The sequence below is a fragment of the Bombus fervidus genome, chromosome 6 (genome assembly GCF_041682495.2).
Source record: "Bombus fervidus isolate BK054 chromosome 6, iyBomFerv1, whole genome shotgun sequence".
Taxonomy (NCBI): Eukaryota; Metazoa; Arthropoda; class Insecta; order Hymenoptera; family Apidae; genus Bombus; species Bombus fervidus.
Window position 1 is genome coordinate 3,748,404 of NC_091522.1, and position 24,733 is coordinate 3,773,136.

The 24,733-nt window shown below is 36.9% G+C and overlaps 1 protein-coding gene across 1 annotated transcript in view; it reads left to right on the plus strand.

Moving 5' to 3' along the window:
* Positions 1-24,733, plus strand: part of LOC139988345 (uncharacterized) — a 90,152-nt gene that overhangs the window by 45,596 nt on the left and 19,823 nt on the right. The window lies entirely within an intron of this gene.

Below are 24,733 nucleotides of genomic sequence, written 5' to 3' on the forward strand. Positions count from 1 at the left end.
TGCCGGCAGCATGGTGGCCTGCCTCTTGGAAAAAGACACGCTGTTCCGGGGAATCGAGTATAGTTCTCGTTTCGATAAATCGGGTTGGATGTTGCTCGAGGGAGCAGTCAGCTCGATAGAGAGAACGAAAGCTGTCTTGCACCGGGTCGAAGGTGCCATCGAGAGAATAGTTCGACGTAGTCGAATAACGGGCAACAATTTGCCAATTGATTAACCGCATTTCTTTCGCCTCGAACTTCTTCCGAGCGGAATTCGAGCCCTCAGGTGTCTGCTTGTTCCACATTTTCTAGCACAAAGACACCGAACTCGAGTAATTTTCTGCAGAACTGATTCGCCAGTTGGTCGTGTTCTTTCGGTTTTGTACTTCCCTCTGTTTCGTGGAATGAAGGAGCGTTTTCAGTGATGGAAGTAGAGAAGGATATTGAGAAGATGCAGAGGCATTTCAGAATTATTGCGATACTAAAAGAACGAAAGTTGTAGCAAACTGAGCGCAAGATTAGTAATATTGTTACAATAGTTGCTTTACTTCAAGTCCAAATATTTAACTCCACTGTATATACTGCCTTCCTGCAGTTTTGTTATGTTCTTGTATGTTCCTTCTGTGATGAGATAAAGTACAAAGTTTTTTAATTATACCTAGGTTTTTAATATTATTAGTTCTTTTGTGCAAGAGAGCTTAGCCTAGTAACAGTTCTCTTCTCGCCCATAATTAAAGAATTATTAAACATAGTAATTAATTTTATAAAGTGAGAATAGGAAATATAAAAATATATATATTTTCTGTATTCTCAATTATTTCTAAGTATAGTAAGAAGTGTAAAAAGATATGTCTTATACATATATTTTTGATAATTAGCCACTGCTGGTTTGGAGATACATGCTGATTTCATATTGACTTCCAAAACCAAGTTTATTAAACATCATATTATATGCAGAATAGGACAAAGATAGAAAGAGAGGCTATAACAAACCGATAACATCTATACACGTCACAATCTTTCAGGATGAACTGGTTCACTTAATTGCTTAAAGCTTCGCGAAGATTGCTCACAGAATAAACTGTCAGTGATGTAGGAGAAGCTTAAAATACAGCTCATTCAAAAATCATAAGATATATTTTCCTATTTCTTCTTTCGTAAAGAATCATTCTCTACTGTTCCCTCGACTTCTTCCCATAAATTCAATTTACCATTTCATCAAACTCGTGAGAAACGAGCTCGCGATTTTTTACACTCCATCGATAATAACACGCATTGCGGATGAAAGATGATATCGTGTTCAGGTGCGGCTCTACGCTTCGCTTTTCCTAGGCGACGCTTTACCCGACAGACGCCTATTAATCAACGCGGTAAGTGATTAACGCGGGCTCCGATTTTTGAGTAGTTTTCCCACTTTGTTGTTTTCAAACGCCGCTTCGAACCACTCGAGTGCCTCCTTCCGTCTTTCACGCCCCTTTCTATTAATCAATCAACTGATTAATTAATCAACCTTCGCTTTTACCTTACCTTCACCTTAGCTCCTTTTCCGCTGTATTCACTGATTTTCGTCCTTGAACTATGTTCCGAGCATTCATTTATGATATTCAGTTCGATAATAATATATCACTGCTTCTTGTTTCGATTATTTGTTCTTTCGTTTGCTGAAATTTCTCACGGCGTTTTTAACTTGGATTTTTTATTCCTGGAATTTTGCTCTTTTTTATGTTATGATCTTCATTAACGAATTTACTTTTTGACGTTCCTGTGACACAACTTCTCTTTTCTTTTTTGTTTCTACGAGTTTGTCGTTAGCTTGCTTCAATACATCTATGTCTTTTTAATGACGAAATTGATTGGATGATTATTTTATAGTATTAGAATTCCACCTAAAATTTATAGAAGTCTGAGATATACTTAAAACAACACATATAACACAAATATACCTTTGCTTTGGTCCAGTTACTGTCGAAAAAGATGCAATTCCAAGAAGAAGATCTGAATTGCGTCTTAGTTACAACAAAGATGAACCATTGCACAATAGTAGAACTTGAAAGGCTAAGGCTAATGACACTTAGTTTTGGAGACAGACAGTTAATTGTAAATGTCATTAGCAGCTACTAGAAAAATCCGACGAGGAGTTAATTTAGGTTTCTGCTAGAAAGACAATGGAATAGTCTTCTAACTATACTCTATTATATTAAAAAATAAGCTGTCAATATTAAAAATTTCTTCAATACTAACAAGCTAAAGATTTCTATGTAAATCCTACCATTTAGAAATTAGATAATTGACATAACTAGTAAAAATTGTTTGCAAAAAAAGATTAAAACTTCTATCTTGTGGCTTGCCAATTATCTTATCAATTGGTAAATTATACTATTGTTCCTTACAAGAGCAAATTCTACGACAATCTTGTCAGCTTATGCCGGTCCTATTGTAACTTATCGATGATTTATAATCAATCGCAATAATAACATACTTACTACTCACAAACGAGTGAAGAAGATCGTGGGAGCAAACAATAAGCCATCACCGCACCCAAGAACGTTCGTTTTCACGATTCAGCGCTTCCGGTCGGCAGGGTGTATTACAAAGAGCCAGCCGGTAGGTCGTTAGCAGAAAACATCGGCCGATGCAGCCGTACGCGTTATTTTCCGACTAATGAGCGTTTACCGTATTCGGTTGAAAACGGTAACGAGCGGATCCGAGAACCAGCCACGTGCTATCCAAATAATTTATCACTCGGCAATAATAAATTTCCCGAAACATCCTATTTATCCGTTTTTATACTTCACGAATAATTTTCCGCCACTAGTTTTTATCTGGCAAATCGTTTGAAAATAGCGAGGTCGCATTTATGACTTCGATAATGTGAACGGACAGCACAGGTCAAGAAACATTACTCGTTGCCTTCATTACCGGTAATATGCTTCTTCTCTACCTATTTTATCCTTGGTTGAACGCTGGCTGTGCTGAGAGACCGCGTTGATTTACGCGCGTTAATCGTTTTATTAGCATAACGTTTTGCGGTACCGCGTACAAGCTTCGGAGGAAACCGACTGCTCATTTTTATTCTGTATTTTTCAGCAGTAAATGGGTGATCGTGTAGGGCATTAATATTTTGAAGAAGTTCGCAGGTGAACTCGTAAAACAGTTATTAATCTAGAAACTAAGATCGGAGCTAAATGAATATTCAGTATAGATATATATATAGGATTTAGTAACTTGAGTGAAAAGTATCTCACGATCTAAGTTCATTTGAAACTGGATTTTGATTGAAATTTTGTCGACTGAACTCATTTGTTTGCATACGAAATCCCACTATATGAATTTCAATTGTATAGACTGTCCCCTCATTTCTTTTCATTTTTCTTCAGACTGCAAAAATATTCCAAAAATTCACATCCTTCTCGTCTCGATTTTTTCCAATTTTTACAATTTCACGGAAAGTTGAGAAATTGATGTATAACATTTTATAATCTTTGCTTGATTCTTATTGGGTTGAGAAAAGAATGAAAAGAACGTAATAGATGGAAACGAAAAATACAGATGTTATGATTGTCGATTGGGAATTCAAATGTTATGGATGGGATTTTGCGAAGGATCGACGCAGGTGCGCTACCTGTGAAGGAAAGGGCACGCTTCTAACGGTACGGAGACGCCTGATCGATTTGCTCGGCCAGGATACGGTTCCTTCCCGGTCGAAACAAAACGAAACACTCGGCCTTTGAACGAAGGAACTCTTGTTCGAGGAAAATTGATACTTGCGGCCTGAAAATACGCGAGAGTAGCCGTGTCAAGTGCCAATTGGTTCGAACGAAAGCAACTTCTTGGACCCGAACTGATCGTAACTGTGAAGGAAAGTCTTATGAGGCTATTTACGATCTGCTCGACTGGTTGATCGTCAGGGCTACTACCGAATCAGGTACTTCAAGAAAGAAGTTTACTTGAAATACTGTGTTTCGTTGAAGATGGTGTTTCTATCGTTATCCATACACGCGCATGTAATAATTTGTTATTAACAAAGAATCTTTAGATGTCGCACATTTGTTCTTAGAAGTGGGAGATTCTCGTTGATGCAATTTGGAATTTGCATAGTCGTCTGTTGGATTAAGGCAGTTCTCCTGTTTGGAAATATGTTGGGGTGCCATTGATCGAGGAGATCTCTACATTTCTCAATTTCTTCAGTTCCAAATAAAATATAATGCTGATACTCGTTTTATGAGTATTATGTAAGGAACATATACTCAGGAGTGTTTTAATATATTCGCTGCTCACGTACAAAACATGACAATCGATCCAAATTATCAGGAAAACGATTAATCCATAAAAATGATGTATTCATGCAAGATAATGATTCCAAAGACGCACAAAATTAAAATTAAAAAATCTGTCTTTGACATCTATCGTAGACGGAGTAGAAGATATTTTTATTTGTATTTTAGATAGAAATCCTGATGCAAACGAGAGATTTATTGATTAAAAGTTACCTAGATTCGCAAGAATCAACGAAACAATGAACGTAGCAATTCATTTGTGAAAGCCCGGGCAATGGCATATAGAAAGGAGATCACCGGTTGTACCGAGACCAAAATCAGGCTGCTGAGATTCGTTATTAATGGTTATTTCGCCCAACGAATCGTTGGTCGATCTCGCGATCGCGCAGTAGATACAGCCGTGCATTGTTCAGACGGCCAGCTTCCTGCGTACCAAGCAAAGACGAACGAAAGTACATTACATACGGCAAATTACACTCAGCTAAAGTTGAGGAAGTAAGAGAGAGACAGAAGATGATGGACTATTATACATATATACATATAAGATATGATGAGAAAGGAGACACGAGAAGTAACAGAGAATAATAAGAAGAAGATGGAATAGAAGAAGAACGATTTTATGGACGTCCAGCGAGATTTATCGTTGCGTAGATGCCGATGATGTAGATTAAAATAAACAGTTATAATATCCGATCCTTGCGGCCCGTGGAAAAAGGAAAGGCGAGCGACAGAGGAGGGAGGAAAAAGGCGAGCAGATAGCTTACTATGCGAAATGAGATAACTGAGCGAGCTAACGTGGCTCCGTCCTATTTCCCAGAGCAGCGCTTTCCACCACCAGGATCGTTCCTTTATCTTCGTGAATTCAATAGGCAGCTAAATATTCTCTCTATCGTGGCAAGGCAATCGTCAGTCATACGATCCTCCCTTAGCTCATTAGCGTGATAACCGGAGCGAAAATGATCGTGATACTTTCCTCTGGGTTTCGAAGTAATTACTCCACTGCGGATATTTATATGCATTTACATATTTATAAATACAAATAAAGAAATTTGTTTTACCCCCTAAGTATTTCATATTATAAATATTTTACTTTGGAAATATTTTATATATTTGAACATTTGGGTTTGTATTGTATATTTGTAGCACCTAATTGTCTTCAAAGAATCGGTTTTGTTATGAAACATATTTTTTAATAGCAATTTCAAAAAGGAAAAGAGATTAATCTTTCTTTCCAAATTGTATTATGATAGCCACTGATTATATTATGAATCTTTAAAATGCTAAAATAAAGTAGTAATAAATCTAATTGTCTTCAAAGAATCAGTTTTGCTATGAAGCATATTTTTTAATAGCATTTTCAAAAAGGAAAAGAGATTCATCTTTCTTTCCAAATTGTATTATGAATTTTTAAAATAATAATAGGAGTGTGTAATTCTTTTGGAGCCAGGTACGATACTACAGACACAGATTTGAAATAAAGCGTAATTGATAAAAGTGCTTCCTGAGACGGAATGGAATCCTATCTTTTCGTTTTTTATCCCCTGTCTGCACACGACACATGGCCGATTAAACAACCAACTGGACGTGTCACACGTTCCTATTTCTTCGTGTCTTCCTGATCACCTTCGTTTCTTTTTTTACTCAATAAAAAGTGCCTCGATCACGCTACTCGTAGCACGCACAAGCACGTAAATTTCGCTGATATGTTCTCCAACATATACTCACGTGAGAAAATTTCAAAGATCCGTATCGTTATCCACAGAAGAATTACATAATATCAAAGTCTGAGCAATTAAACTGTCAAGTTTGAGTTTTTCACGACGTTCTATTGAATTTTATTCAACTTTATCCATGTAGAAGTTTCCATGTTTCACGTTTATGACTGAAATACGTGATGAGTAATATCGTCGGCTAATCGTAAAAAAATTTCCATAGTTTAGGACGAACATATACGGCGTCGTTTATCCGCGGCCTCGCTTTATCCGAACGGTTCCGCGTGTCTTTATGATCCCGTGAATTCCAACCGGGGAATTAAATTAGAAAATTTTCCCGTTAAGTGTCACCGTGGCTTGCAAACATGCGAAAAAGGTGCGAATAATTCGACGACCGTGTTAACGAGGAACCTTGCGGACTGGTCGCGATAATAATCGTGGCGAATAATATTCGTGTTGGTATTCGCGGAAAAGGGGAAGGGTAAGAGGAAAAAGCAACGGGGAAACGATCGTAGAACCGGGAAACGCACCTTTACGATTTCAGACGAAGTTATTATGCCACGACTTGACTAACAAGAAATCCACGCTCGAAACTGCAGGCTCGCGAACGCGACGCGATGAAAAACTTTATATTTCCTCGCGCGTGATACCGTCGCACGGCTAATCGTGGCGAGAAGAAATTAATGAACCGATAATGATCGGGCGACGTGCGCCCGAAGCGGCTCTGCCGTAGATTTATCAAATAAATTTCCTGGAAGGCGAGTCCACCGATTTTGTACTTCTTTCTTTTCTTCCTTTGCCTTCAGATAATTACGTATATGACTTGTATGAAACTTTCGTTCGATCGAATTTTCTTAGTACATACTTAGATCTGCAGGTTTGTGATGGTTTTTTTGTTGATCTAAGATATGCAGTTTGTATGAAATTTGTAGTTATTGATTTATGTTAACGGAAGAAGCAACAGGTTGTTATGGTTTCCGTGTACGAATCTTTCATTTGATCAAATTTCCCAGTAGTAGTCAAGTTTACTGATTTACTATTGATTTCTAAGTGTTTTTGGATATTTAATCCATACGATGCTTTTAGTTCCTGATTTACTTTTATACACCGATTCTCACTGGAGGATCATTCGTGTTTATAAGTCAGGTAATTACTTAATCAAACGTCTAAAAATGAAATTATTTGCCGACTATATTTACAAAAATTATATATGTCGAGTTATAATTGGAGTTAGGGGCGTATAATGAATCTTCACGTGAATTGGCCATCGTTGTCGTGTATTATAGATGATATTTATTGATACAAATGTGGTTATTACAGAGTGTAACAAGTAATAGCGGCGATTGGATAATCGAGATGTCGATGACAATGAATTTAGGTTCGATAACGAGTCCACGGTCAACGGAATAACGAATGCGATTTGATATAAGATTCTGGTGTCACTCAACGTACTTGTCCACTGTACAAGTCGAACTTATCGGACTGAATCTCAGTCCAAGTGGAACTGCCCTTATATATTCCTCTCTGTATCTTTCTGTACCCATCGGGTCAATCTTTGTTTTTAAGGAGAGCTATTTAATTACTTTATACCTCTGTTAGGTACACGTCCCTCCCGTGACCGTGGCTATGTTCAGCGACCCGTTATTAACCCGTTATTATAACAAAGTGATTATGTGACTATTACAGAATTTGATAATTAACTGTGACGATTAGATACTCGAGATGCTAATGACGATGATCTTAGGTTCAATCAGGAATCCACTGTCAACGGGACAGCAAATGCGTTTTCTTCCAAAGTCTAAGTCGAAATGAACATATTTGTCCACAGTTCAAGTGTAACTCAACTTACTTGTCCACAATACAAGTAGAACTCAACTAACTCGTCTCAGACCAAGTGGAACTACACTTATGTACTCTTCTCTGTACCTATATTTCAACTATATTTTTAAGAAGAACTATACAACTTCGCCATACCTCTTTTAGGCAGAAACGTCCATCCCGTGACTACGTTTAGCGACCAGATGTGTCACTTCGAGCCCAAGTCCACTGTCACAAATCTCGGATAATCATAATTGACTTGACTCATAAACAGCTATTTCTCAGTTTTATTATTTAAGTACGGCTATAATAAAAAGTCTGGACTAAAGTATTGGGGACCTTCCCAAACATTCCAAAAGAAAGGCCCCGATGTTCTTTCATCTCTTCTGCCTATATACGATAAGAAATTGATCTGCATTAATAAGAAAGACAAATGAGCTGTTTAGAAGTCGCATTATATTACATTTGTGCAGTTTTAAATAAATTTATAGATTTTCGTAATTTAGTTATGATTCAATCTTTCGTGTAAAACATTTTCGTTAGATCGAATTGTTTAGCAGTGCTTAGATTTTCTATTTTATTTAGGATGTTCAACCTATGCTGAATTTATAGTCTTTGGTTCGTGTTTATAGAGGAAGCAGCAAATTCTTGTAGCTCGACCACGATGCTTGATTATAACGTAAACAGAGATGTAGAAATAACAGTGTTGAAAGAAGATCATGTTCATTGTCAATGATGAAGAATCGATAACCTGTGCGACTTGACTGCTGAAGCCCAATTTTCGGTAATATAAGACCACATAATATTCGATCATATAATATCCACGTAATATTCGGTAATATAATAATAAATAATATTATTCAACAAATACTAATTCTAAATTTTCATCGAGAAGTAAATGAAAGAGTTAGGAGCAAGCTAATCATGCTCAACGATTTTAGAAGCGCGCCATAACTTATAATTTGCTTAATCGTGCACTTGATCTCCTCGATATCGTTAAAAAACAATCGAATCCGAGCATGGAATAAAATAAGCAAAAATTCAAGCATCAATTCACACTAAAACTGGCATTTAGTACTACTATACTTCTAACAACTCTTAACCTACTATAACTTTATAATAAAATAAGAAATATTTATCCAAAATAGATTTCGATTTATTTTTGCTTCTCTATATTTAAGTTACTTATATTCTCTGCACACGAATATAAAGAAGAGGAAATATTTATATTTAAATATCTGACTATACTAATGTGAACATTTAACATGGTCGATTACTCTTGTTATCAATTTGTACAGACAAGAACTTGTTTCTGTCTTATGTTACGTCTTTTCACATACCTTACATCTTGACTTCTTTAATATAAAATTTATACTTGAATCGTGGCTAATTCTAACGTTAAACCTCTCATCGAGGCTAATCGCATAGTCACTCATATCCGTGCGCATTAGGTGACGACGAGAATCGACGCAAGGATAACTGTTCGGGTTAGGTTCTAATCCAGCGCGTTCCAATCTTGCGTAATTTATGTAACATGTAAATCGAGGGGTTAACGCTGATTCATCCCGTTTCTTTGGCTGTAGAGAGATCAAGCCGCTCTAAAAGGGCCGCAACCACGCGTGACCGAACATTCTCTTCCGTGCTCTTCTCCAGGTGAATTTATCGGTGCCCGGAATTCGCTACTGTAGTAGTGAGAAGGAGAGAAGTAGCTCGTCGTTAGTCGCGAATTCTTCGGATATCGGAGCTATCTGTTATTGGTTCGACCGATCGATGCTCGTAATTATCGTTCGAATCGTCCACGGTCTATTTCTGGACATGTTCGATATCTGCAAAGATGTTTGGCGTACTTCTCCATCCCGCAATGCAACCGTTAATCCTTTCCTGAATATCGTGATAGCTGGCTGAAAATGAACAGAATATAATTTTCATGATGTTTCTAGGAAGATTCAATAAGTTGCAATATTTGGAAAACAAAGAGATAGAAATAATTGAGACCCTCGGCGGCTAAGTTGATTAAGTCCATTTCTTACGAAGTTCTGAATTTCATAAATTAAGCATATAATCAGAATTTGATATTTTATTATTTAAATATTTTTTCATAATAAGTTATCATTAATTAGTATCATTACCACAACCACAAATCAATCAAAGTGTTTTCTTATTTATGAACACTAATCTATACTGTGCGCCAGTAGTTAACGGTCACGTGGCGCTAGTGTAGCATCATCAGTCATCGCACGTTTTAAAAGCTCCAACCAGGAAATCACATACTTTCCTTCTTTCGATTTCATCATCGATACTTGCTTCGATACGATCTCAATCTTGGGAATGGGAATTCTCCGCGACAATTTTGAGAGTGTTTCGCGGTTGTTGACTTCTCGTGGTCGCTGCTTGATCATCTTATCCGTGGAATCAATGGCCTAAGGATGTATTGCATTCGGAAATCGTTCGTGTAATCGCCACTAGCGTTATCTGTCTTTTCTTAAAAACATCTGATGAAGATGAAAGGCGAAAGGAGCGGAGTGTAGAAGAAAGATGGGACAAGAAATACAAGCGATGGTTTCTTCGTCCCGTTGCTGATAGCCACCACGTGTTTTCGCAGCTACCGGATGTGTAGACTTCCCGTGTCACTCGATTTCTACTCATTTTGCAAAGGAGAAGAGGCAAATCAACGTCTTCCTGCGCGTGCACACACGGCCGCCTTCGTGCACGCGCCTTCCTCGCCTTCCCTATTGTGAGATTCATCATGGACGATGGTTTCTTTGCACGAGCAAAACGTTGCTCTACATGTTCAGCCACTGCTCTTCGTGCAATTGGTCGGAACGATTCGCGGAATAATCGCGAGTCGTGTCGGTTCTCGTTGAAAAAATGCTTGGTAATTGTCCCCGATGATCTTTCTCTTTGATGGAGGATGTACGTTTTTGTGTGGTGTGTACTAGGACATTGCGTAGTTGACTTTTCAACTGAATACGATCCTGTTGGAATTGGTATCAAAAAGCAGTGAAGAATAGTCGTGATTACGGATATGATACGCTTAGGTGAGCGTTATTGTCGTAAGTAGATTGCTAGATTGTTATTAATCGTTTGCACTCGGGAAACGTTTCTTTATCAAGTCATGAAACGTAATTGCTGTGACTAAGAAAAAGATTGGTTTCTATATACGTTCTAATAACGTTTTAAAACGCGATATCTTTCTCAAATAATTGTTAGTACAATTAGAATAATTAGAAGAAGAAATTATTCCTTCGAATCCAATCGTAGACTCATTGAAATTGATATCTTGTTAATTTCCTCTGAAACAAAATATTCTATATAAAGCTGCTATCTAATAATTTTATGAACTGAATACGTTTATAAGGCTCGTATTTACGATAAAGAAAAAATCAGTATATAAAAAATGTCAGTATAGCTAGCACTGTAAATAAGAGGATTGCTATAATTAAAGAAATGAGGCATAAACTTGGAATATTATACGCAATCTGTACATTTTTGTTTCTTTAGATTTCCCATGGCTGCATAAACATCCGCAGTATGTATAGTAATTAATACTTAACTACAGACTGTAGAGAGCTTCAATCACATGGGTGATTCTTTTTTAAATCAAACTTTATTAATTTTTTCTAGCTACCATGCCTGATCAATCTAGCCAAGGGCACGGCATACTCGTAGATTATGATGTTATTATATTAAATTCATCGATCGATCAAGGATATTGAAGAGATTCATTTCTTTTTCTCGCCTATGGCGGTGTACGGGCATTATAATTATCACGAACGGCGCATTAGCCCAATCTTGAGCGCGCATCGGTTAAAAGCAACGGTAACTAGTCTCGTGGATCACTCGTTCCCTCCTTCTTCCCTTTACTCTCGATCGCGCATAGTTTTTCCGCGTTCCCGCCTGTTCTTATTTCATTCTTCTGCCACGGGAACGATGATATACCGTTCAACAAGTAGAAAAACGGATAATGGCCAATTTTCATTCTTCTTTGGAAACGAAAGATTTTTGTGGAATATTAAAATCTGGATCGAAGTTTGGAATCAAATGAAAACAAATACAGTAGCATAATTAATAGTACAAATGTGAAAGTTAATTAAGGCAATGATGAAGATATGTAGTGGATATAAAGGAGAAAAATTTAACAGTTTATATACAAGAAAATGCATTCATTAGAACATTGAATGTCTAAAATTCTTTATTTATTTTACTTGTATCTTTTCATAAATTTTATAACCCAAACGAAATAACAATTCTGAATAATTTTAATAATTTCTTATTCAATTTACCTCACTTTCTGTAAGTCTTCTAATACTTGTGAATAAACGTGTATATTTTGATGCTGTGCATTTTCTATCATTTTCTATCATCCTCCTTTGAATTTGAATTTTCCTTATTGTAGAAATTTTTCCTTTCCTAGTAGAGCTAAAGATAACCATTTCCTGCCATCCTCCTTTGAATCTGATTTCAATGAACGACACGGAACGCTGATAAGAGTAAAATTAAATTCCAACGAGTGACTCCAATAAATCTTCACTGTGAAATACGATCGATAAGATCGGGACGAGTACCAAAAAATTACCATGCGAAATTATTCCTATTTACGTCCCGTGAATAATGATGAAATTTGCGTGTGTATAATTTATCCACGCTCCGATGGACATTCGCACTATCATACTCCGTGAACCAGGTCAGGTTTATCCAGCGAATAGCTCTGATAAGCACTCGAATTCTAGATAACTCGAATTCTAACCTAACTCGAATTCTAACCTAACTCGAATTCTAGATAACTCGATTGGAATTTCTGGAATTTACATGTTATAAACTACAAACGTTTCGAGATGGATTTTTCTTTGAATTAAGAATAAGATAAAGAACGTAATATACTCAAATTTGAAAAAATATAAAGACTACAGAGAAAGAAGATAATAAGTTCCATCTTTTACAAAAAAGTGGTTTCAAAATTCAGTGCGTCAATAAACTTCATATTACCAAACTTGTCCTTTTATTTCATCTTAGGACAAGCATGTACTTTTCCATAACCTTCACAATTTTAAGAATATTGTTTTGTTTTAATAGTTGTACCTCAGGCTGCTACAAAACACCATCAACTAAATATATCTTTGGATTTAACAGGTCCTTTTTATCTTTAACTACTTTATATTAAAACATCCCTTTTTAGTTATAAAGTGATATCAAAATAGAAAAGTTAATAAAAATGTATTTGCCATATATTTTTCTTGTGATCTTCATATGAGTTAATTACAATTTCTTACATGACATGTAGCTTAAAATGTGATATATATACATAATAATTAGAGTGGGTTCTTATATATAAATATGTAATTCTAAATGATTCCTCTCCCTAAAAGCTACCTTGAAACATATTGACCCCTTAATTTCGCAAGATTTAAATCAATCTCTGAAACTTCTACCTCCTCTCATTATCCTACTTCTCAACGTTTGTTCTTCATCTTCTTAAGAGCAAGTTTAATCCCATCTGAATATAAATCCGTAACTCGTACACTCGAGTATGACCCAAAGAGCCAGGGAAAGGCACAGGAAGAAAAAAGGAAAACTAAGAATCATACGGTGAAACGATGAATATGGTGCAGAAGTAGGCGCGATTATCATGATTCGTACGTGCCAGGACCTCTTAATGAAGACAACGCGATACGATCTGCAACGAATCGTATAATAAGAGCGTATGGTTAATGAAACGGAAGATGCGGCCTGTGTGTGTAATCTGGATTTTTCACGTTTTCTACCGCAGTCGTAATGGAAAAGGTACTTACTCGACCGTACAGAAAGCCGAACGTGGTGATTCATCGCGGGAACACTGTTCCAGCGAGAAGTATTGGTATGAGAGACCGGTCAGATTTAACCCGGAGATAGATATCGCGCGATAAATCGATCCCGTCGACAGGATGTTCGAGGCGTTATTGACGATTTAGTAAGTCGTTAGGAGGAACGACGCAGGTGCGGCGGCGGAAGAGAGTTTGATGGACACTTTGTGTGCGAGCAAGGGATAAACGGAGCGAGGCCGATGATTACCGATCCTCGACGTGTTATTGATAACTTAATGAATCGTTCTCGTAGGGATCATGCGGATAAGAATAACACGTGTGTATACGGAAAATGAGTATTCCATTAGTGCGTACTTCGATAAATTACGTATAGGTTATACATACATACAAATCCTGTGGCGAAACCGTAAAGGGATGATTTTTTTCGCGCGTGATTGTATTTCTTCTACCATTACTCTTTATTACTACCCGATCATATTTTACAAAGTGGATGAACCGTGGGAGCACTGCGTTTTCTTGCGTCCGCGGATGCGAAGATCTTTTACGATGTTAACCATGGGAGATATTATATGCAGAAAATTATTCGAAGTGTTGAATTTTTGCAGAAGAATTGTTCCTTAGTTACTCATTTTCTTAATTAGTGTTAACATTCACTACATTTTTCAGCTTTTTTTTTCAAATTGCGTATATTTTATACCAGAAGTATTTCTATTTGAAATAGAAAAGAAAATTCTTGCTCACATTGCACTAATTGTTTGAATTCTCTAAATCATTTCATCGAAACGCGCAAAAGGATAAAAGTGCTACATTTGTGTCAGTAGTAAAGTAAACAGTGAAATAATTGCATCGTGTGTGTCGGTAGCAGCGAATCAATGCGGAAGAAGATCGAAAGAAGGATGAAAAAATGGTAATTTACGATACTCTTCATGAATTTCTTTAAAAGAAAACCCGTAAAACCATAACGACAACTGAAAATATTAATATTTAAGAAGCAGTAACAGCTTCGTTCCAAGAATTTTTGAATGTTATAACCGATAAGCCTCATAAATCAGGAATACTGAAATCAATTACTCGTTAGGAAAGTGCTATGAATCACGTGGAAATTGCTTTGATTAAATAAATGACGTTTCGAAGAAATTACTTTGCGGTTGGAGCCTTATTTGAAAAACAACTTAATATATCCAATGATCATAACGCGAAGAAAGTTGCATCGAACTAAAACGATTTCTTCCTCGAACCATGAACAGAGTTCACTATAGAACGCTCGTCAGATTCACTTTACGCAATCGATCGATCCAGGTACTCCGTTAAATCGAATTTACTACCCTTCAACTGCCATCAATTCGAAAAGCCCATAAACCGACGTCATTGATGAAACAATTATCTAAAGATCTTTCACACGGTACTCTTGTAAAGTCATTCGACGGTGATACTTTATTGTAACGATCACACTGGTATACCGTAAATTCCAGAGACGCCAAGCTATCGAGGACGAAAGCGGCAAGCAACGGCACCTTATCATCGTGCTTCTTCGATCGATCGATTACAGCGAACGATCGTTCAAGGTCATCGATCCAGGATATATTTCTATGCCCATATGCACGTTGTAGATAGCGGTAGAAATAAGTATGGTGCCGCTATTTTGTAGCGCGTTTACTCGCATAGCGTTACACCAGTAGTTACATCATTACAAGGTAATGCCGAACGATGACGTATACCTGTATAGCGAATTACTATCGTAAATTAACGTTATAAGGCTACTGTACCTTTATTAGTTGACCTCGGACTACTGGATAGAATTTTTTTTCGATCTGAAACTCGATGTGAAATTTCTGAAATTAAGTAAATCATATTTCATATAGCGTTATTCTTCTTACGATAATATTACTGACGTATTATTCGACATATCATGGAAACAGAATGTCATAAGGCTGTGCATTTATCGGTTCTATGTTTGCTAGGATTTTCTTTACAGACTCAAATTTGTAGAATAGGCCAGATCCTTTGGGGGAATTTTTAACTCGAGTAAATAGTATGTGATAAAATTTAGCAATATAATTTTGCAATCAGTTCTGACAGACTGAGTTGAAATATTAAATACAGAGAAGCTAATTTTAATTGATTGTCTTTTAGCAGAGGTTGAATTATTCTTGTGTTACAAATATCTTATATAAAAAATAGAATTGTTCATATAGTTTGACAATCTTAACTATTTATCCTACTAAATTATATATAAACAATTTTTTCCAGGAGGAATATTATTATCATTTTCTCTGTAAAATACATTCTTCTAATTTATCTTCAGAATTTAAGTTCTATTTCTAAGGGAGAAGTTATTTTTCAAGACGGTCTATAGCCAGACGTCTGTGAGATCTTGATACGCACGACTGCTCAAAGTGATATCATTTTACTTCTTTTAACCGCGACAGTCGTATCAACCTCAAGGATAAATGGTCCTTGAACGCCGTCTTCTGTCTCAAAATTCGTGTCTCGCTCGAATGGTTTCCTATTCTCAAGGGATTCATTGTTCCTCCAGTTCCCACAGATTCTGTCAGTTCTTTGAAACACCGTAACGAAACAGTGAAAATCGAATGTCTTTTCGCTTTGTAATCGGACGGAACCGTGAAACAGGAACTCCACGAAACTTAGAATTGATAAAGAACGGTAAAATGTCATTAACGGGGGAAAACATCACGAGACTAACTTCCTGTTCGGGTCCTGGCAATTAGCGTTCCGTTTTTTAGCTCGACCCGGTTATTGTCCTCAAGAAATCGTTGTATCTTTTTTAAGTTTATCGGATTAATTTCGTTTCTATTTCCATGAAACGCGTGATAAATGCTCGTAATTCCTCGAAAACATAGTTTAATTCATTATAATTAAAATTTTGTATGTTACGAGAAAAAAAATTATAATTCATTGGAATTTTTCTTTTTAAATTTGATATTTGTAGGCAGTGATAACTATTATTAAACTACAGATGTTTATAAATTTAGACGAAATTTAAATGTGCAAAGGTATATAGAGTGTAGATCAATTGAAAAAATATGCAAAATATTCAAAGCATAATACAATATTCAGACAGTGAAATAAACTTCTATTTAGGTGCCATTTTTTAGTTGTATTTCTAAAAATATATATTTGTGCAAATATGCCCAGTGTAGAACTGAGGATTCTATTTGAGAAAGGAGGTATACTTTCGTGAAGAAACAAGGAAAAAGAAGTAACATCTACATACATACTATTACGTTTATACAGTATTAAGATCATCCTAATGGTCATTTCTAAATTTTTGTTAATTTAAGCCCTATAAGTAACATTGCCATTGTGTTTCTTAGCGGACAATCGACAATTTTAAAGTCAAGACCACATAAATATTGAAAAACCTGCGCAATATAAATCATAGTACTGTGTAACAATATTCAAGGAAAGACATTATCTCAGTAAGCAAAGAGATGATAAATTACAAGCTCGTAACTTGTCGCTACGATCTGACTTTCAAATGCGTAACTGTACGGCCAACCGCGGGTGGATGGAGCAGAGTGAAGTTTCAACCAGGCACGTTTCTCACAGACGCGGAATCGCCGACGGCGAGGATCGTGGCAGATCGCGAGCGACCGCGAATCGCGCCAATTACCTTCCCTCTCGCGATGCGAATCCTTAGGCCATTTAAAGATTTTCCGCTGTGCCCAAGGCGACTGAAAACCTTCCAAGATTCGCCGCCCGCTACCTGACGCCTGAATAACGGAATTGAAAGACGATCACTTCCCGATCTGCCCTCCAGCCACTCTTACACTCCGTCTCTCTATCATTCTCTGTTTCTTTTGCCCTGACTTCATTTCACTTCGTAATTTCCGACGAAGAAGAAACTGCCGCACTGAATTGGACTCACTACCTTCGCACCATGGTGGTGATTTTACCTTGGTGCTTCGATTCCATCGTACTTTTTCACCTGTTCACCAGAGCAGACGAAATGTATATGTTAACGTTAACATATACATTTACGAAATCTAGAATTTAATTTTCTAAGTAAAATTGACTTATCTTTATTAATTTTTAATTGTATAATCTGGTTAACGGGTTAATGTATGTGTTAGAACTTAATCTTGAAGTTAAAATTAATAATCTGTGCAAGACACAATGTTTGTGTTGAAATAATATTCAGCGATGTTTATTAAACAGAACTACAGAACCAAATGTATATAAGCGAGTGATATAATTAACAAAGTATGGAAGAATTGTTGATTGTTGACCAGTTACTCTCAGACTAGACTTAGGTAGTGACCCATGATCCTTTAAATATTTTGAGCCCCACTCTCTATACAGTAATGAGTATGACCTGTGTAAGTGTCCTGTTCAAATGCCTGTGTGGGTGTCTGTGTAAGGGAATTGTGCCTATACGTGAAATATCGTTGTATTCCAACAGTATGCAGTAGTGTAACTTTACTCCATTCGAGACTAATCTCTGATTAAAAGACAATTCCCAAGGGCTGGTATTTTAAAGTTTTAAATTTAACTTGATATTTAATTCTTCTAAAATAAATAAAATTTCATTCTTCAATAAATTCTGCATTTAACTGTATAAGCACAGGGGTGTATTACATTAAACGTGAACTTTTCAGAGATTTCAAGTGATATTTTTTTAACTGGGTCTCTGGGCAAAGTACTTTCCCTTTCTCATTTATTTGTTCTAATAAATATTAGATTGTCCGAGAAGTTTCTTTCGTTTTATAAGGAAATAATAGACGCACAATGCTTTTTGTTTTATATTAGTTTATTGAATTATGCACGAACATAATAATAGAAATATAACGAAATTGATCATACGTAATTCAATAAAATAATATAAAACAGAAATTGTTGTTCATCTATTATCATCTTATGAAACGAAAGAAACTTTTCAGACGCCCTAATATATCACCCACCCGACATGGTAATTCTTCGGACAGAAACGAGATTAATCACTTACCTGCACTTGCACTTGCTCTCACCGGTCTCATAGAAATCTCTGGTATAATTGAGATTAGCTCGGAACAACTTCAGGCAAAATGTTGATCAGTGACCGAGGTCAAAACATCGGCGTTCAGTGATAAACGCATTGCTCGCGAAACGTCGCAGTCGCCCACGCTTGTATGTATCTCGTGCGCACACGTTAACTGCCACGTGATTAACGGCGACTTCTTCGAGGATCTCATGCAACAACGTTTACTACCGTCTATAAATAGCTGGATACTTTTTTGGATTGTTATAAATATACAAAATATAAACTGGTTTAAGAAAACATTCAAACACTTAGCTAACGAGCTTTCTGAAATTTTATAAATAAACTATAATGAAACATGTCTATTATTATTATATAGTAAAATCTGAAACTATTTCTTTTCGGCTTAAATTTAGCAGAATATTTGATCTAAATTATAACAAGAAGTGAAGAATTAACAGTAAAGAAAAATATTCTTCAGCCATAACGTTGAAAACATATAATAACACATAACAAGATATATAACAAGTATACAACAAAAAATTCGAAATTTTGATCGATGCACGCTGGATGTCCAATTATGGACGACACTTTATTTATAATTAGTCTCTCGAGGCGGTCATCCCATACCTAACACCTTCCGCTCCATTTAGCTGCGCCGCCAGCAAGCAAATAATAATTACGCATAGCGAACAGGATGATTCGTTCGCATAACGTAAAGAAAATCATACGAAATGCCTTAACAAGACCTGGTCACGGCTTTTACCGCCTTCCCTTCCGGCGTTCTGTCGATCCTGATCCGTGAGATCCGCGTTACGTCGTCCTTTAAACTACAATATATTGGTCTTAATTGCTTCCTGATTACTAAACGCGATGTTTCTTTGGACCAGCTTTGAACGTGAAGGGGCTGTGTTGTGTGATACTTTGATGGTCATTCAGGTTGTATTTGATTTTTTGAGAAACAGTACAGTCAAACGTGATAGTAGCAGTTTATTTTTATTTATTTTTAGTTCGTGCCTTTCGGCTTTGGACGAGTTTTCGCTTTTACATCTTTTTTTACCTATCACGCTTTTTACATTTTCTCATTCTTATGGCGTTATCACCTTATTGCCTCCTCCCTTATATCTATCTAACTAAACTCTAAACCCTTTTCCTTGTCTATATCTATCTAAACTCCTTTCTTATGTATCTATCTCCCCCTTCATCCACTCTATTATATTCCACTCCGTTGTATAATCTATCTCTAAGATTTGCAACTTTTGGGCTTTTGCCTCCTTGCTGTGCTTCCTTATTGTCGTTCCTCCCGTCTTGTATTGCCCTTCTCTTCTCCATTATTGCTTTCAGTTCCATTATTCCTTCTCCCGTCTCCTTTGTTTCCTTTGGTCCTCCCGTTATTTCGCATTCTTCTATTACGTATCTCAGGTCTTCTTTCCTTTTACATAGTCTGCATCTTTTTTCTTCTTCTTCTTTCCAGTATTCCCTTGCTTTGGTCTCGTTTTCACATCTGAATCTTGCTAGTATTTTTCTGTACTTCCACTTCATCCTCCCTATCCTAAGTATTTTGGTAACTCTTCTTTGACGATTTTATAGTAGCAGTTATTTAAATTAAAATTGTGGAGGACGATTAAACGAGTTGGAGTTTATAGTGACGAGACGAGTTGATATTTGCGCCGTCAAATGTATTGTAAAGTATTTATAAATATATAATACAGCATACAAAGTCAACAGTAGATCGCTCTATAATGGTCGCTATAAGAATGTTCGATAAGAACGCTCTATTGAGATGTGTATAATCTTATGTGCTAGACTAGGTTAACTGCGTAGTAGTAATATTTGTATGTAAATATCAGTGTGTGGAGGTATGTGCGTGCGCGGCGTCTTGAAAACAAATGAATGTAAACTGTTCAGTCGGTTAACAGTCTAGTATGGAAGAAAGTACTGAGACGCGTGCAAGTATCGACGAATATCTTTGAAATCGCTTATCAAACGAATATATAACTATTCTAATATAAATTCCAAGTGTAAATTAGTGTTCCTATACCATTATTTCGGCTATTAAGATCCAAGATTCTCAACGAAAACATTTATCGTAGTTAATAGAAATATCAGTTTTATGCAATAGACGAGAAGTTATTGCCCTAGATATTCGTTTGTAATGGTATTGTTGAATCAACTCTCTTTTAATGTATTAAAACTATTGAGATATGCATAATTTTATGTGCTAGACTAGGTTAACTGCGTAGTAGTAATACTTGTACGTGAATATCGTGTGTGTGCGCGGCGTCTTCAAAACAAAGGAATGTAAACTGCTGAATCGGTTAACAGTCTGGTATGGAAGAAAGTACTGAGACGCGTGCAAGTATCGACGAATATCTTTGAAATCGCTTATCAAATGAATATATAACTGTTCTAATATAAATTCTAAGTGTAAATTTAGTGTTTCTATACCATTATTTTGGTTATTAAGATCCAAAATTCTCAATACGCTCGGTACTAACTGATAACTGATTCATTAAAGAGTGATTACTGATTACTAATATAAGAATGCTTCAGACAGATTGACTAACTGATTCGCTACTGACTCCTCCAAAGACTGTTTTACCCGGAGTTTGTTTGTCGCTACGTTTGATATGCCACAATGGTGTCAACATCCCAAGGCAAAACAACAACATTGTTCTCTGACTCATGTGCCGCTACAAAATCATAAAAAGTTCTAAGAATATCGCGTAAACAAGCTAATTGAAAATAAAAAATCTGAAATGTAAATAGACAAGGCACGAATGTAAATAAACAAGTGGAGAGCATAAAGGAACAAACCCAAGAGTAAACAAACGGATCAGGATTGATCACGCACCTACTATTAGGTCACCCGGAAAGTTCTTTTCGCGTTCGTCGCTTAAGGCCTTATTTCGTTTTGCTTAAGTAAACAAACCACCAGATCACTCTACCGTCAATCGTGTGGTGACTAGTTATCCTCTGGTAAGGCAAGAGAACAGTTCTCGGCGTTAGTAGAAAGTGTATCGAGTGTTTTTTTCGTAGTGAAAGATGAAAGACCAAAAGATGCATTTTCGTCACGTTATGTTACACTGTTTTAAAAAAGACAGTACGTCTAAAAACACTGCAAAGAAGATTTGTGACGTTTATGGTGATCGGTTTATAACTGTTCAAACAGTCCGGAATTGATTTAGGAGGTTTAGAGCTGGAAATTTTAATCTGAAAGATGAAGACCGCAGCGGACATCCATCCACCACTGATACTGACCTTATCAAGGCCTACCTCGATGAAAACCCAAGGTCTAGTGTTCGTGAGATAGCAGATGCTTTAAACATTCCGCGGACAACGATTCATGACCATTTACCAAAGCTTGGGTACGCTAATCGCTACGAAGTGTGGGTCACCCATCAACTGACGGGGAACAATCTCCTGAATCGGATCTCGACATGCGATTTGCTAATTCAACGCGACAAAAGAGAGCCATTTTTAAAAAAGTCAATTACTGGGGATGAAAGTTGGATTTTCTACGACAACATTGCATGCAAGTGATCTTGGTCGAGTCAAGATAAGTGTCCTCCAATAGCAAGACCTGGACTTCACCCGAAGAAGGTGCTGCTTTCAATTTGGTTGGACTGGAAGGGTATCCTCTACTACGAATTACTTCCGGAAGGGCAAACGGTCAACAGTGAAAAATATTGCACCCAACTGGAAAAATTTAAGGAAGCCACTATCACAAAACGTCCTGAAGTGGTGAACAGACGTGGTGTCGTGTTTCACCACGATAACGCGAGGCCACACGTTTCTTTAGCGGTGCAGACGAAATTTCTAGAGTTTGATTGGGATGTTTTACCACATCCTCCATTTCTCCAGACTTTGCACCATCGAACTATTATTTGTTCCTCTCTCTAAAGAATTTTCTTCGCAATAGAAAATTCAAATCAGTAAACAAAGCGAAAAACGGCCTCGAAGAATATTTTAAAAGTAAGCCGAGAGAATTTTGGTAAAATGGCACTATGAGGCTCCCGGAGAGATGGCAAAAGGTGGTAGAAGAGAAAGGATCATACGTTATTTAAGAAAGGTACACAGAAAGAAATACATTTTATATTTACCTCCCGGACAACCTAACATCATGTAAAGTAGCTTCTAATTAATCAGTTAGCCGTTGCGACTTCATTGAAAAGTGTGTGCCTAAAATGTGGTGGAAAAAGTACACGATGGTGAGTATAGTCGTCAAATACAGAGCACGTGTGGCTGTTATAATATAGAGTTAAGTTGTAATATCGTAAAATGACTTTTATTTTTTAATTTGATTACTGACAGGGCTCGTGATAACACAAAATATTGCCATTTCTTCACGACGAGTATACTCGTTAGAAACAGCTGACTGGTTAATTGAAATAATCATTCAGCTTATCGCAGAAAGAATTCGCAAGATTAATTTCACGTGCCACGGTTTTAATCGAGATCTTTCGTTCGTGGGAAGTTGTCGATTTCCGCGAGGAGCTGCAGCGTTGCAATTAACAGCCCAGAAAGGAACCTCATCCCTGCCGTTAGGAAGAGTTAACGCGTACACGCGTTTATCTCGATAACAGAAATTACATCGGTTCCGACCGCCTCATTACCACCTATATCATAGTAATCATCATGAACGCGTGTTTATTGGGAAATAATGTCTAGAGCAAACCAATAGGAAAACCAACACCCCGGAAACATATTTTTCAACCGACCCAAATAAATTGGAATTTTTGTTAGTCAGAGGTATGTCTCCATTTTATACGAAAATATAATTCCTCGAATTTTCTGCTAACCTAAATTCAATCTTAAATTCTTTTCTATCTTTTCTATTATCTAAACTTAGTAACAAGACGGTTCTATTAATAGATAGTATCTACTAGCTTTCGACCGCCACTTCGTTCAGTATACAGAACAATCTTTTTCTTTTGCACTCCATAGCTTATGAGCTGAATGATTGTTTTATTTTTCTGTATTCGATCTACAAACGCAGCCATTCAATTGTTTTATTATACGTAGCAGCTACTCGAAGATTTCTGAACGGGTTTGTACATACATCATATATCGAAGACTGAAAATTAGAGTCGCGTAGGTCAAAGTTTTAAGCGTATATTAAAAGAATTATCCTTTTAATTTGGCAGTTAATTAAATTACAGTTTCATTTCGGTATATATTTTATCAACTTCAAAAGATATATATATTTTTTATAATAATAAGAATACAACAGTGACTATGATTTTTAGACCACAATATGTCCTGAATATATCAAAGGAAAACCAACAAACCACACAGGGTTAGACTCGAGTGAGATCGATGTGAAAGAAAGAGACCCGTTACATCGGCGTCGTAGAAAGGAAGTCGATGAAGTGTAACCAACCACGTAGAAGAGGTAGATGGCGAAAAACGAAGCCTGGAGAAGGAGGAAGTGATAAAACAAAAGGGGAGGAACGAATTCATCGGTTTGCTCTATGAGAACAAAAGTGACACGAATCCTAACGGGTTAACGTCTTTCCATCTCTTACAAGATCGAGCATTGTCAAGTTCATTGCGCTACTCTCTCGTGAACATGACTCATTGATCATTCTATTTCTTCTACTCTTGTTCTGGGAACATTATGGAAGCTTGCAGGAACTTGGCGAGTGTCACGAGTCAAAAAGTGGTGAAACGCGTTCCGTATGCGAGACACGCGTTTGCTGACGCATCGACGAGGATTCCCTCGATCCTGCGGGCCGATTAGGCCAAGTCACGCTTGGCAATGATCCGATTATGGTTTCCCGCGATCCTATCCGTCCGTTGTCTTTCGTTATTATCGCGAATTCGCGTCGGTCCGCGGCCTGTTACCGCGTGAACAAACGTGCACGTTCCGAGTCCGCTTCACGTTCTCAGGCTGCTCGGCTTACCTTGGATAATCACAGACAACCTGGGCTTTCTTTGGCATACGTGCATAGGGAACGGTGTTTAGATTAGAAACGTGCGTGGACTGGAAATCTTTAGGGTAATCATCGAAATCTTGTAGATCAAATTCTGATTCAATTTGGAAAAATTTGTTATCTTTATCTCTACCGAGAGAAAACAAATTTCGAAAGTTTATTTCTGTTCAAAATGTCTGGTTTCTTCATATTTGTTAAACATTACAGATTTGTTAAATCTTCTTTGTTTCCTT